The following is a 14,318-nucleotide window of genomic DNA, read 5'->3' as shown; positions in this document are numbered from 1 at the left end:
CCCCAAATTTTTTGCCTGTTTATTATGTATTCGGTCTGACCAGACTATCGAGGTTGAGCAGCCCTCCCCACCCCCCACACACACCTGTACTCAATCAGTGTCCACCATCAAGTGGATATAGGAGGAGTCCCCTGTAGTGCATTTGCACATTTTTCCCAGCAAGGAGTATTATCTCCATGGGTTAGAAAGGCTGGATTCATCTCTTTTTCATGGATAGTGTAGGACCCACTGATAATGGGGTACTTTGACGCAGTAGTGGGCTTGAGCACGATATGGCCATATGGTGGGACCAAACCCCCATTTTTATTTATGGACTCTCTTCAGATTTGGTAGGAATTTCCTTTGCATTTGCGCGCTATTCTTTTTTAATATACATGTCTTTTGGTTCATAGCTGCAGCAGCTTTGGAAATACATGGGTATGCTCCCCCAAATTTTTTGCCTGTTTATTATGTATTCGGTCTGACCAGACTATCGAGGTTGAGCAGCCCTCCCCACCCCCCACACACACCTGTACTCAATCAGTGTCCACCATCAAGTGGATATAGGAGGAGTCCCCTGTAGTGCATTTGCACATTTTTCCCAGCAAGGAGTATTATCTCCATGGGTTAGAAAGGCTGGATTCATCTCTTTTTCATGGATAGTGTAGGACCCACTGATAATGGGGTACTTTGACGCAGTAGTGGGCTTGAGCACGATATGGCCATATGGTGGGACCAAACCCCCATTTTTATTTATGGACTCTCTTCAGATTTGGTAGGAATTTCCTTTGCATTTGCGCGCTATTCTTTTTTAATATACATGTCTTTTGGTTCATAGCTGCAGCAGCTTTGGAAATACATGGGTATGCTCCCCCAAATTTTTTGCCTGTTTATTATGTATTCGGTCTGACCAGACTATCGAGGTTGAGCAGCCCTCCCCACCCCCCACACACACCTGTACTCAATCAGTGTCCACCATCAAGTGGATATAGGAGGAGTCCCCTGTAGTGCATTTGCACATTTTTCCCAGCAAGGAGTATTATCTCCATGGGTTAGAAAGGCTGGATTCATCTCTTTTTCATGGATAGTGTAGGACCCACTGATAATGGGGTACTTCGACGCAGTAGTGGGCTTGAGCACGATATGGCCATATGGTGGGACCAAACCCCCATTTTTATTTATGGACTCTCTTCAGATTTGGTAGGAATTTCCTTTGCATTTGCGCGCTATTCTTTTTTTAATATACATGTCTTTTGGTTCATAGCTGCAGCAGCTTTGGAAATACATGGGTATGCTCCCCCAAATTTTTTGCCTGTTTATTATGTATTCGGTCTGACCAGACTATCGAGGTTGAGCAGCCCTCCCCACCCCCCACACACACCTGTACTCAATCAGTGTCCACCATCAAGTGGATATAGGAGGAGTCCCCTGTAGTGCATTTGCACATTTTTCCCAGCAAGGAGTATTATCTCCATGGGTTAGAAAGGCTGGATTCATCTCTTTTTCATGGATAGTGTAGGACCCACTGATAATGGGGTACTTTGACGCAGTAGTGGGCTTGAGCACGATATGGCCATATGGTGGGACCAAACCCCCATTTTTATTTATGGACTCTCTTCAGATTTGGTAGGAATTTCCTTTGCATTTGCGCGCTATTCTTTTTTTAATATACATGTCTTTTGGTTCATAGCTGCAGCAGCTTTGGAAATACATGGGTATGCTCCCCCAAATTTTTTGCCTGTTTATTATGTATTCGGTCTGACCAGACTATCGAGGTTGAGCAGCCCTCCCCACCCCCCACACACACCTGTACTCAATCAGTGTCCACCATCAAGTGGATATAGGAGGAGTCCCCTGTAGTGCATTTGCACATTTTTCCCAGCAAGGAGTATTATCTCCATGGGTTAGAAAGGCTGGATTCATCTCTTTTTCATGGATAGTGTAGGACCCACTGATAATGGGGTACTTTGACGCAGTAGTGGGCTTGAGCACGATATGGCCATATGGTGGGACCAAACCCCCATTTTTATTTATGGACTCTCTTCAGATTTGGTAGGAATTTCCTTTGCATTTGCGCGCTATTCTTTTTTAATATACATGTCTTTTGGTTCATAGCTGCAGCAGCTTTGGAAATACATGGGTATGCTCCCCCAAATTTTTTGCCTGTTTATTATGTATTCGGTCTGACCAGACTATCGAGGTTGAGCAGCCCTCCCCACCCCCCACACACACCTGTACTCAATCAGTGTCCACCATCAAGTGGATATAGGAGGAGTCCCCTGTAGTGCATTTGCACATTTTTCCCAGCAAGGAGTATTATCTCCATGGGTTAGAAAGGCTGGATTCATCTCTTTTTCATGGATAGTGTAGGACCCACTGATAATGGGGTACTTTGACGCAGTAGTGGGCTTGAGCACGATATGGCCATATGGTGGGACCAAACCCCCATTTTTATTTATGGACTCTCTTCAGATTTGGTAGGAATTTCCTTTGCATTTGCGCGCTATTCTTTTTTTAATATACATGTCTTTTGGTTCATAGCTGCAGCAGCTTTGGAAATACATGGGTATGCTCCCCCAAATTTTTTGCCTGTTTATTATGTATTCGGTCTGACCAGACTATCGGGGTTGAGCAGCCCTCCCCACCCCCCACACACACCTGTACTTAATCAGTGTCCACCATCAAGTGGATATAGGAGGAGTCCCCTGTAGTGCATTTGCACATTTTTCCCAGCAAGGAGTATTATCTCCATGGGTTAGAAAGGCTGGATTCATCTCTTTTTCATGGATAGTGTAGGACCCACTGATAATGGGGTACTTTGACGCAGTAGTGGGCTTGAGCACGATATGGCCATATGGTGGGACCAAACCCCCATTTTTATTTATGGACTCTCTTCAGATTTGGTAGGAATTTCCTTTGCATTTGCGCGCTATTCTTTTTTAATATACATGTCTTTTGGTTCATAGCTGCAGCAGCTTTGGAAATACATGGGTATGCTCCCCCAAATTTTTTGCCTGTTTATTATGTATTCGGTCTGACCAGACTATCGAGGTTGAGCAACCCTCCCCACCCCCCACACACACCTGTACTCAATCAGTGTCCACCATCAAGTGGATATAGGAGGAGTCCCCTGTAGTGCATTTGCACACTTTTCCCAGCAAGGAGTATTATCTCCATGGATTAGAAAGGCTGGATTCATCTCTTTTTCATGGATAGTGTAGGACCCACTGATAATGGGGTACTTTGACGCAGTAGTGGGCTTGAGCACGATATGGCCATATGGTGGGACCAAACCCCCATTTTTATTTATGGACTCTCTTCAGATTTGGTAGGAATTTCCTTTGCATTTGCGCGCTATTCTTTTTTAATATACATGTCTTTTGGTTCATAGCTGCAGCAGCTTTGGAAATACATGGGTATGCTCCCCCAAATTTTTTGCCTGTTTATAATGTTTTTGTGTTTGCCTACATTAAAACTAACTTTAAAGTATTTTTTTTACTAACAATACAGACTTTTTAAACTGCTGCGCTAATATACGAACACATACAAAATTGGAACTACCATCATTTTATTCTCCAGAGTCTCTGCTTTCAGAAAATATATAATTTATTGAGAATGTAAAGTAATTGTCAGCCCAAAACTGTGCAGTTTAGCCTGTGTGTCTGTGTCAGAAAATGCAGAAAAAAGTCTCCAGCAGTCTCCACCTGTGGGTGTGAGGTCATCATGTCAGTTATGATGTGAGGCTCCTCCCACCAGAAAATCACTCGGCTTTCAGTGGACGGTGAGGAAGGAAGCGAGAGACTTGGCAAGTGAATTATAGTCATACCCACAGCGATATTTTAGAGATTCGGAGAGGACTGAAAATGATGGCTAGACGACCACAGAGACTTAGTAAGTATTTTTAACTGAATTTTAAACCATTACTATGGTTACCATTTGTCCTGGTGTTGATAGGCCTGTCCCCAGCAGTGTCCCTGGGATTATGAATAACTTGATCCCATCAATATTTCCAATTACAGTGTTAGCCCCACCCACCGGGTTTACCCCTCCTCTAGAGGACCAGTTATTCTCCCTGGGGGGGGGGGGGGGGGGTTGTTGTGGTAGCCCTGCCCTTCAGATTCTCAGGCCCCTCCCATATATCAGTGTAGGATGGAGGGTGATAGTGCCAAGTCTGAGGCCTTTGTAGACTACAAATCCCAGCATCTTTAGATATCCAGGGCAGTGTCCTATGTACAGCCTGAAAGCTCAGTCTGGGGCTGATGTAGGAGAAGCGTACTGTGAAAGAAATCCCTTGTTGCCCCCAGCAACCAGTCCGATTCTAGCTGTCAGAGCTGCTCCAGGGTGGGAAAATAACCACATTGTTCCCCTCTTGTCATACAATGCCCTCTATATTCACCTATATTACCCCTATATGCACAATTTAGGTGAATCGCGCTGTTTACTATTTTCCCAGAACTTTTTTGAAATGACACAAGAGACATTTTATTAAGTTCTATTCACCAAAGAGGCATTTTGATGTGGAGGCTTAAATCACAACATGCTAAACTGTTTAAAAATAAATAAGTAATATTAAAAAGAATTACAAAAATGATAATGTGTAATATATATATATATATATATATATATATATATATATATATATATGTTTTAATATTATGTTATTTTTTTTTTCCAATAAAATATTGTTATGTTTTTAAACATGCATATTTTTCTTAGTTTAGCAAGATGATATGTACAATATATATCTATATCATCTTGCTAAACTAAGAAAAATATGCATGTGTAAAAAAAGATATTAAAAAAAACCAATATTTTATTGGAAAAAAAAAATAACAATATTTTATTATATACTGTATATATAATGTGTGTATACAGTATGTTTGTATATATATATATATATATATATACACACACACATACTGTATACACAGACCCAGGGCTTTATTCTCCTTGTATAGGATAGTAGATAGGTCTTGATAGGAGAGCCAGTAGCGGGCTGTAGGGACAGAGAGAGAGAGAGTTCCACTGCCTGTGCCCATTCCTAGTGTCCCGACTCCTCACGGATGAGTGCAGTTTTCCAAATCCTTTTATTGTTCGCGGTGCATAGGGAATATGGGTGTATTGTTGCTGCTGAGGTACAATATGGGATCTATTATTGCAAATAGGGGGTGCCATTTTTGCTTCTGGGGTATCTATTCTTGGTGCTGGTGTAATTATTGTTGTTGATTATGTATTTACTGTTGTTGCTGAGGTAAGTATTCTTGCTACTACTGGGTTAACTACTTTTGCTGGAAAGGGTTGGGGGGGGGGGGGGGAGTGGGGGGAACTATTAGGATCGCAGCAGTCGCACCGGGCCCTGGTGTTCCGCCACTGTTGGGGAGCCCCAAGACCCGACATCTCCCGCTGTACCTCCGGCTGGCAGCTAACTATACAGTGAAGGGGGGAGATCGGCAGCTCTGTGATGCCTGTGGGATGTCTAGAAGCAGCAGCCCTTGTACCTACTGCTTCCCTGTGATGTCCGCAGGATGTCCCTCCAGCTAGCAGTTCACTTTCCGGGTGTCAGTGTATATAGTGGAGAGGGGCGTATCACCATACTCAGGAGGAGTAGCAGAATGCATTTTGGGGTGTCATTTTTTTCTATGTACATGCTATGTGTTATAAATATCTTATAAATTGACAACTTTGTGTAAAAAAAAAAAATACGTTTTCATTTTCTTTCAACGTTTTCCATAAACTTGTGGAAAATAATGACATGTTCAAAAGACTCATTATGCCCTGTAGAATATACGTTGGGGTGTTTTCTTTCCAAAATGGGGTCATTTTTTGGGTAATTCCATTGTCCTGGTGCTCCAGGGCCTTCAAAAAAATGGATTTTTGTAAGATCTTACCGTAAAATCCTTTTCTCTTAAGCTCATTGACAGACGTAGTCTTCTTGATTCTCAAGAGCTGGGTTATGTTGTCTCCGCAGGAGTAGGACTAGGCAGAAAGACAAAACGTTCTGGCTCCACCTTAGGGGCAGTCCCTGAGGGTATATCCTCCCTCTCTCTGCTACAGGGAATCAGTTCTGTTCTAAAGCAGTAACAGAGAATTTAACCCAACCCAACTCAATGATAGAGGGGCGGGTACTACGTCTGTCAATGAGCTTAAGAGAAAAGGATTTTACGGTAAGATCTTACAAAAATCCATTTTTCTCTATCGCTCATTGACAGACGTAGTCTTCTTGATTCTCAAGAGCTGGGACATCCAGAAGCAGTGCCACAAATGAGGGGTGGGATTGACAAAAATCAAAATCCAATCTAGAAGGCCCAACCGGTGCCAAACTAGAAGTTTTAAAGGCTCATTATAAACAAAGAATGAGTCTCAAAAGAAAAATTTCCAACGGAAAAAAACCCTCGAGGCAGACCACTGGTCTCCTCAAATGGCGGCCTGCAAAACCTTGCGGCCAAACGCGGCATCAGATGATGCCATTACATCAACTTTATAATGTTTTGTAAAGGTATGCACCGACGACCAGGTAGCCGCCTTGCACACCTGGACCACTGACGCCTGGTGGCGAAAGGCCCATGACGCACTAAGCGCCCGAGTGGAGTGCGCCTTAACAGGGAACGGGGGCTCCCGACCCTTAATAGAATAAGCCTGTACCACCGCCTGTCTGATCCATTTGGAAATGGTCGCGGCAGATGCAGGCAACCCCTTTTTGGGTCCATCCGGGATCACAAAAAGTGAATCCGTCTTGCGAAACGAGTCTGTCGTTTTTAAGTATACCCTGATCGCCCGGACCACATCCAAGGAGTGTAAAGCAAACTCCCGAGGATGACTGGGCTTAGGACACAGGGAAGGTAATACAATTTCTTCATTCAGATGAAATTCTGAAACCACTTTTGGTAGGAAGGATGGATTCGGACGAAGAACCACCTTATCTCTATGAACCACCAGATATGGGGAACGACAAGATAAAGCGGCCAGTTCTGACACCCTGCGTGCAGAAGTGATAGCCACCAAGAAGGCCACCTTCTGGGACAACGTAGGTAGAGGAATCTCCCTAATATCTTCAAAGGGAGGTTTCTGAAGAACCGACAATACTAAATTAAGATCCCAGGGTGGTAACGGCGCGCGCACTGGCGGAGCCAGATGTCGCACCCCCTGGATGAAATTCCGCACCAAGGAATGAGTAGCCAAAGGCTTCTGAAAGAAGATAGCTAATGCTGAGACCTGACCCTTGATAGTACTCAAGGCCAGTTTCTGCTCAACCCCTTGTTGCAGAAAAGCTAATATTCGACTAACCGAATAAGACCGTGGACGGAACCCCAGAGGTTCACACCATGCAATGTAGGACTTCCATGTACGATGATAAATCTTTCTGGAAGTCGCTTTCCTTGCTTCAACTAGAGTAGGAATAACTGAAGCTGACAATCCCTTGTCCTTCAGCACCTGGGTCTCAATAGCCAGGCCGTTAAAGCCAGCGATCGTAAAGCAGGATGGAAGATCGGTCCCTGAGACAGTGAGTCCTCCCTGAGAGGAAGTCTCCACGGGACGTCCGCCACCAGTCTGACCACGTCGGCGTACCAAGCTCGACGAGGCCAGTCCGGAGCTACCAGAATTACTGGAATTCCTTCCTCCTCTATCCTGCGAAGAAGTCTTGGCAGTAACACGAGAGGAGGGAAGGCATACATTAGCTGGTATTGCCCCCACGGGGCGATCAGTGCGTCTGCGGTCTCTGTTAGAGGATCGCGGGAGCGAGCCACGAATCTCTGTACTTTCCTGTTGAATCGTGATGCCAACAGATCCACATCCGGGGTGCCCCACCGTAGGCACAACTGGTGGAAAACGTCTGGATGGAGGGACCATTCCCCCTGATCCAGAGTCTGACGGCTGAGATAATCTGCCTGCCAATTCTCCACCCCCGGAATGAACACCGCAGAGATCGCTGGAACAAATCGTTCCGCCCAGCGAAGAATGCAAGCCACTTCTTTGGCCGCTCGGACACTCTTGGTGCCCCCCTGGTGATTGACATAAGCCACGCCCGTGGCATTGTCCGACTGGATCCGAACCGGGCTGCCCTGGAGCTGCTCGGTCCAGTGAATCAGACAAAGTCTGATCGCTCTCAGTTCCAATACATTTATCGGCAACCTGGATTCTTCCGGGGACCAAAGTCCCTGGACAGATAACTGACGAGAATTCCTCCCCATCCGGATAGACTGACATCCGTGGTCACTATCGTCCAATATATTGGCAGAAATGACTTTCCCTGGCTGAGCATCGGAGACCGAAGCCACCAGACCAGAGACTCTCTGGTCTGTTTGCTCAATCGGATCTGATTGTCCAGGGATTCCGGATTCAGATTCCATCTGAGAAGAATCTCTTGCTGAAGAATTCGGGTATGGGACTGGGCAAATGGGACTGCTTTGAAGGAAGCCACCATCAACCCCAGAACCCTCATGCAAGTCCGAAGGGAAGACCAGCTGTTGGATAGTAACAACTGGACTGCTGATTGAATCTTTCGGAGTTTCCCTACCGGAAGGAAAACTCTTGTCCTGACTGTGTCTAGAATTAGACCCAGATATTCGAGCCTCTGGGTGGGAACCAGAAATGACTTTTGCTGGTTCACCAGCCACCCGAATTCCTGTAAAGAAATCATAGTAATTTCTATGTTTTGTAGCAAGGTCTGAGGAGACTCTGCATGAAGCAGAAGATCGTCTAGGTAACCAAGAATCGATATGCCTCTTTGGCGCAGTAGTGCCAACATTGGGGCCAACACCTTCGTGAAGACCCGAGGAGCCGTGGCGAGACCGAAAGGTAACGCCACAAACTGATAGTGGTTCTCTTCTACGGAAAAGCGTAGAAACCGCTGATGTCCTGCGAAAATGGGAATGTGAAGATATGCGTCCTTGATGTCTATGGACGCTAGGACATCCCCTGGATGCAGGAAGGCTGCTACTGTGCGAATGGACTCCATTCTGAATTTTCTTATGTTGACAAAAGAATTGAGTGCCCTTAAGTCCAGAATTGGACGCACTTTGCCCTCTTTCCTGGGTATTGTAAATAGGTTTGAATAAAACCCCTGAAAACGTTCTGTCCGAGGAACGTGGACTACCACTCCTTGTTGTAGTAAATCCGTGACTGCTCTCCGCAGATCTTCTAGACGATCCGGGGATAGTCGAATATTGGAAGGGAAGAATCGCGCCGGTGGGAGAGATCGAAACTCGATCTTGTACCCTGACCTTATGACTTCGCAAACCCACTTGTCCGGGATTCTGGAAAGCCATGGATCCGGGAACCGGCGAAGACGTCCCCCCACCCCAGTTATGGGTGGGGGCGCACCTTCAGGCTTTGGACGATTTATCTTCAGGTCTGGAGGGGGCGGGCTTTTGCTTGCCCGACCAACGACCCCTGAAGCCTCCTGAAGGAGCTTTGGCGGACTTAATTTTTTCACCCGCGGGACGAAAAAACCTCTTGTGAGCAGAAAAAGAAGGCCCTCGTCTTTGACGAGTTCCTTTACCTTTAAAATTTTGCGGTAAAAAGGTGCTCTTTCCACCCGTGAGATCCTTAATGATCTCATCTAAGTTGGCTCCAAATAGACGCTCTCCTAAAAAGGGGATATTAGCCAATGCTTTTTTGGAACCTTGGTCGGCTAACCAACCTTTTAGCCACAGTGTACGCCTGAGAACCACTGCTGAGACTGATGCTCGCGCCAATAATGGAGTGGCGTCTAACGCCGCATCACACACAAACTGTAACCCCTGTATCATCTGTTCCAACAAATCTGATACCGCCTGAGGGACCTCTTCTAAGTCCCGGCGTAACCACTTGGTCCATTCAGTTACAGCCTGCGAAACCATACCAATAGCTATTATAGGTCTGAAAGCTGATCCAATCAAGGAAAACATGGTGCGAGACATAGCTTCTATCTTGCGATCCACTGGATCTTTAAAAGACGGAGCGTCTTCTAGAGGAATAACCGTGGCTTTATTCAATCTAGCAATTGGTGAATCCACCACAGGTGGTTCTGTCCATTTCTTAATGAGGGTTTCCTCAAACGGATAACGCCTGTTAATGCGTTTAGAAATAGTAAAAGTGCGTTTTGGCAGACGCCATTCTTCTTCGATTGGATTGCCAAAACATTTGGGCAATGGAAAAACCTTCGCCACTTTGATGCGTTTTTTAGTCCCAAAAGGGATTTCAGTTTCAGCTATTTCCGACGGAATACCCTGTAATCTTAAGGTTTCTTGAACAGATACAATGAGTGCGTTTACCAACGCTTCCTCTCTGGCTATGGCTGATGCCGAAACATCCTCCTCACTGTCTGAAGAGACAGTACCCGAGACACCAATCCCAGATGAAGTACCTGCAACTGCAGAAATAGGCTCAGAGTCTGAATCTGAGGTTTCAGATAATAAGGGGTTAGGCGGGGGTCGCTTTTTTGCGCCCTGTCCCTGACAAGCCACTTCCACCCGGGACACAAAAGTTTCCATAATAGCTGACAATGATTCAATCGTCAGTGGGGTGCTGGAGGATCCTGCAGACCCCTCGAGGGGATCCGGAGGAGATACATGAGTGGCAGGGTCCATGTTAATTCAGGACACCTTTGCCAGAAAAAACAAAAAAACTTTTTTTTTTTTCTTTTATGTGTCTCCCCCTAGCGCAATAGCGCCCCTCAGAGTACCTGCTTCTCGATCCCCACAGAGAGAGAGAGGGACCCCCAAGGCTCACCAACCGATGCAGTGAAGTTTCCAACCAACTGCAGTCAGCGTCTGTCTTTTACAGACTGGAAGGAGCTGTTGCTTTTTCCCGGGTAGAAGGACGTGGCTCCGCCCCCTGTGTACGCCTTCCGGCGTTCCCAGCTCTCCACGAGGTAGCTGGGCTCATGAAACATGGCCACCCCCATACAAGAGACATAAGACTCCAAAAACATGGCGGCCGGCGTGACCTGAGGACATACATGCACTTGGTCTACGGCAAAATGGCGGCGGACCGCCGAAATCGTTTTCCCAGCACATCCACCTGCATCTCTGCTAAGTGGCGATATATGGATCTACAGGAGATACACTACAAATAAGGTAGGATTATACCTCCTATGTCTGCTGTAATGTTACAGTCTGCTGGGTAGAGTGTTAGCTCTCAAACCAAGTCCACTTCCCACAAACACATACTGTATTTACAAGGGGGACTTTTTAGTGTCAGATATATACTGACCATGTATGGAGGGGCCCATAATTCATACTGCCTCATAACGAGGAAAGAAAAAAGGGAACGTTTTACTCACCATACCAAACCGACAGGCACCCTCTCTTCACAATACCCTCTCCACCGGGGTGGGGGGTTGTGGACCACTCCGGACGCCTCGACTCTCTGGTTCCTGGCATCCAAGCGAGACTTTTAACTCGCAAGGTCAGTCCCTCCACTGGGACTCCGTCGCGGCCGACCCAGCGCGGAGCTCTGGTCTGCACGTGCTCGTAGGCAGAAACCGGGGTGACCACTGGATCTCAACATCCAGCCCGTCGCCCGGCCCCGCATACTTACTTGAATGTGTCGCGGCCGACCAAGCGCAATGCAATGGTCTGCGCGCGCTCGTAGGCCGGCTGGGGTGACCACCAGTGTCGCCCAGTCCGGCGTTTTTGCTTGAAGATCTCACAGGAAAAAAAACACTGGAGAAAACTACCTAAAAAATTTTTTTTCTAAAGAAAAAAATCTTGCCAGGACCAAAAGATCCCAGCAAGGAACTTAGGTCCTTACTCCTGACTAGACAGAAAAAAAACTGATTCCCTGTAGCAGAGAGAGGGAGGATATACCCTCAGGGACTGCCCCTAAGGTGGAGCCAGAACGTTTTGTCTTTCTGCCTAGTCCTACTCCTGCAGAGACAACATAACCCAGCTCTTGAGAATCAAGAAGACTACGTCTGTCAATGAGCGATAGAGAAAATGTGATAGGTACTCAGGAAATGAAATGTGTAATTTATGCTCCTAGAACACCTGACGGTGCTCCCTGCATTTTGGGCTTCTGTATGTGGCCAGGCTGTGGAAAAGTCCCACACATGTGGTATCACCATACCCAGGAGAAGTAGCAGAATATATTTTGGGGTGTAATTGTTTAATCTAAAAAAATAAATAAATCTATGCCATTTGAAAGAAATAACTTGTTAATATGACAATTTTGTAGGAAAAAAATGTTTTCATTACCCAAACTATTGTGGGCAAAAAAAATTGCAACTTCAAAAAACTCACTATGCCTCTTACTAAATACTTTGGACTGTCATCTTTACAAAAAGGGGTCATTTGGGGGGTATTTGTACTGTCCTGACATTTTAGGGCCTCAAGAAATGAGATAGGTAGTTAGTACATCAGGATTGATCAATTTTCAATGATGCATAGCCTAGCTTGTAGGCTCTATACCTTTCACACAAACCTATTATCATACACTTATTGGGATTTTCTTTTACCAAAGACATGTAGCAGAATACATTCTGGCCTAATTTTATGACAAAATTTGATTTTATTGGATTTCTTTTATAACAGAAAGTAGAAAATATTGTTTTTTTTTTCAAAATGTTTGTTTTTTTTTGTTTATATCGCAAAAAATAAAAAAACCCAGCGGTGAATAAATACCACCAAAAGAAAGCTCTATTTGTGCAAACAAAATTATAAAAATGTCATTTGGGTACAGTGTAGCATGACTGAGTAATTGTCATTCAAAGTGCGAGAGTACCGAAAGCTGAAAATTGGTCTGGGAAGGGAGAGGGTGAAAGTGCCCAGTATTGAGGTGGTTAATGACATTTTCTATGCGTCTGGGGTCAGTGTTCTGCTGCAGAATAAATTTAGGGCCAATCACATGCCTCCCTGATGGTATGGCATAAAGGATAAGTATCTGCCTGCATTTCTAAGCACTGAGGACACTATTGATCCTGACCAAATCTCCAACTCCATTTGCAGAAATGAGGCTCCAAACTTAGAAGGAATTTTCACAATGCTTCACTGCTGCCTGCAGACACTGGTTATTGTACCGTTCTCCAGACCTTTACCAAAAACTGTCTCCTGCTACAGCCATTTTTCTGTAGCCCACTTCTTGTTTTCATGCAAACCATGTGGAAACAAGGCTAAGCGACTCAACTATGCATGAAAATATAGGAAGTGGGATGCAGAAAAATGGCAGCAGGTGCTCTGAACCGATGAGTCAAATTTTGAAATATTTGGCTCTAGCAGTAAACCACTTGTTTGCAAAGAGTTGAAGAGCGGTACAATAATAGGTGTCTGCAGGCAACAGTGAAGCATTGTGAAAGTTCCTGCATTTCTGCAAATGGAGTTGGAAATTTGGTCAGGATCAATGATGTCCTCGATGCTGAGAAATACAAGAAGATACTTATCCATCATGCCATACTATTGGGGAGGCGTGTGATTGGCCCCAAATGTATTCCGTAGCAGGACAATGACCCCAAACAAGAACAAGGAGTCTTGGAAGTGATAGTTTGGCCACCACAGAGCCCTGATCTCAACATCATCAGGTCTGTCTGGGATTACATGAAGAGAAAGAAGGAGGTGGCCTACATCTGCAGAAGATCAGGAGTTAGTTCTCCAAGTAATTTGGAGCAACCTACCTGCCAAGTTCCTTCAAAAACTGTGTGTAAGTGTACCCAGAAGAATTCGCAAAAAATAAAAACCGCAGAGGTGATCAAATATCACCAAAAGAAAGCTCTCTTTGTGGGAGGAAAAAAAAAAGGACGTAAATTGTTTGCATACAGCATTGCATGACCATGCAAATGTCAGTGAAATTCACGCAGTCCAGAAATGACTGAAAAACAACAAAAAAAAAAATGCATAAATCCTACTGACCTTTAGTCACATTATAATAATAAAAGCACAGACGCCGCCTGCTTTTGTATGAGAATATTTATTATTTCTAAAGATCTTACAACCTGGCATAATCTGATTAATTCAAAGAAATATATATTCTTTTTCTGAAGCCATGGCTGTGTGCATATACATATTTATATTATACATAAAGGCAATTCACTTTTAACGTGATAACAATCAAAATAACTTAACTGAATGGCTGTCATTCTGTGACACTTGGAAGCATTAAACACTGAGTGAGTATGGTACAACGTAAAAGAAAATGTTTAAGATAATAACATTAAAAGAAAAACATTACATTCATACGTGAAATTGTATTTAGCGGATAGCAGTAGATATGTATCAAAATATATGTATTGGTAAATATTTGCTCTTATTTGTCTTATGAGAAAAGATTATCCTGATTGGCTCAGATGACTGAGCAAGATGTATAGCGCCCTAATGAGTTGTATACAATGGCAATGAATGTGGTCATCAGAAAGGCAAACAAGCTTG

Source organism: Pelophylax lessonae (assembly GCF_965119305.1).
Source record: "Pelophylax lessonae genome assembly, chromosome: 6".
Classification (NCBI taxonomy): Eukaryota; Metazoa; Chordata; class Amphibia; order Anura; family Ranidae; genus Pelophylax; species Pelophylax lessonae.
The sequence above is the reverse complement of the archived record's forward strand: the minus strand, read 5'-3'. Positions refer to the sequence as shown.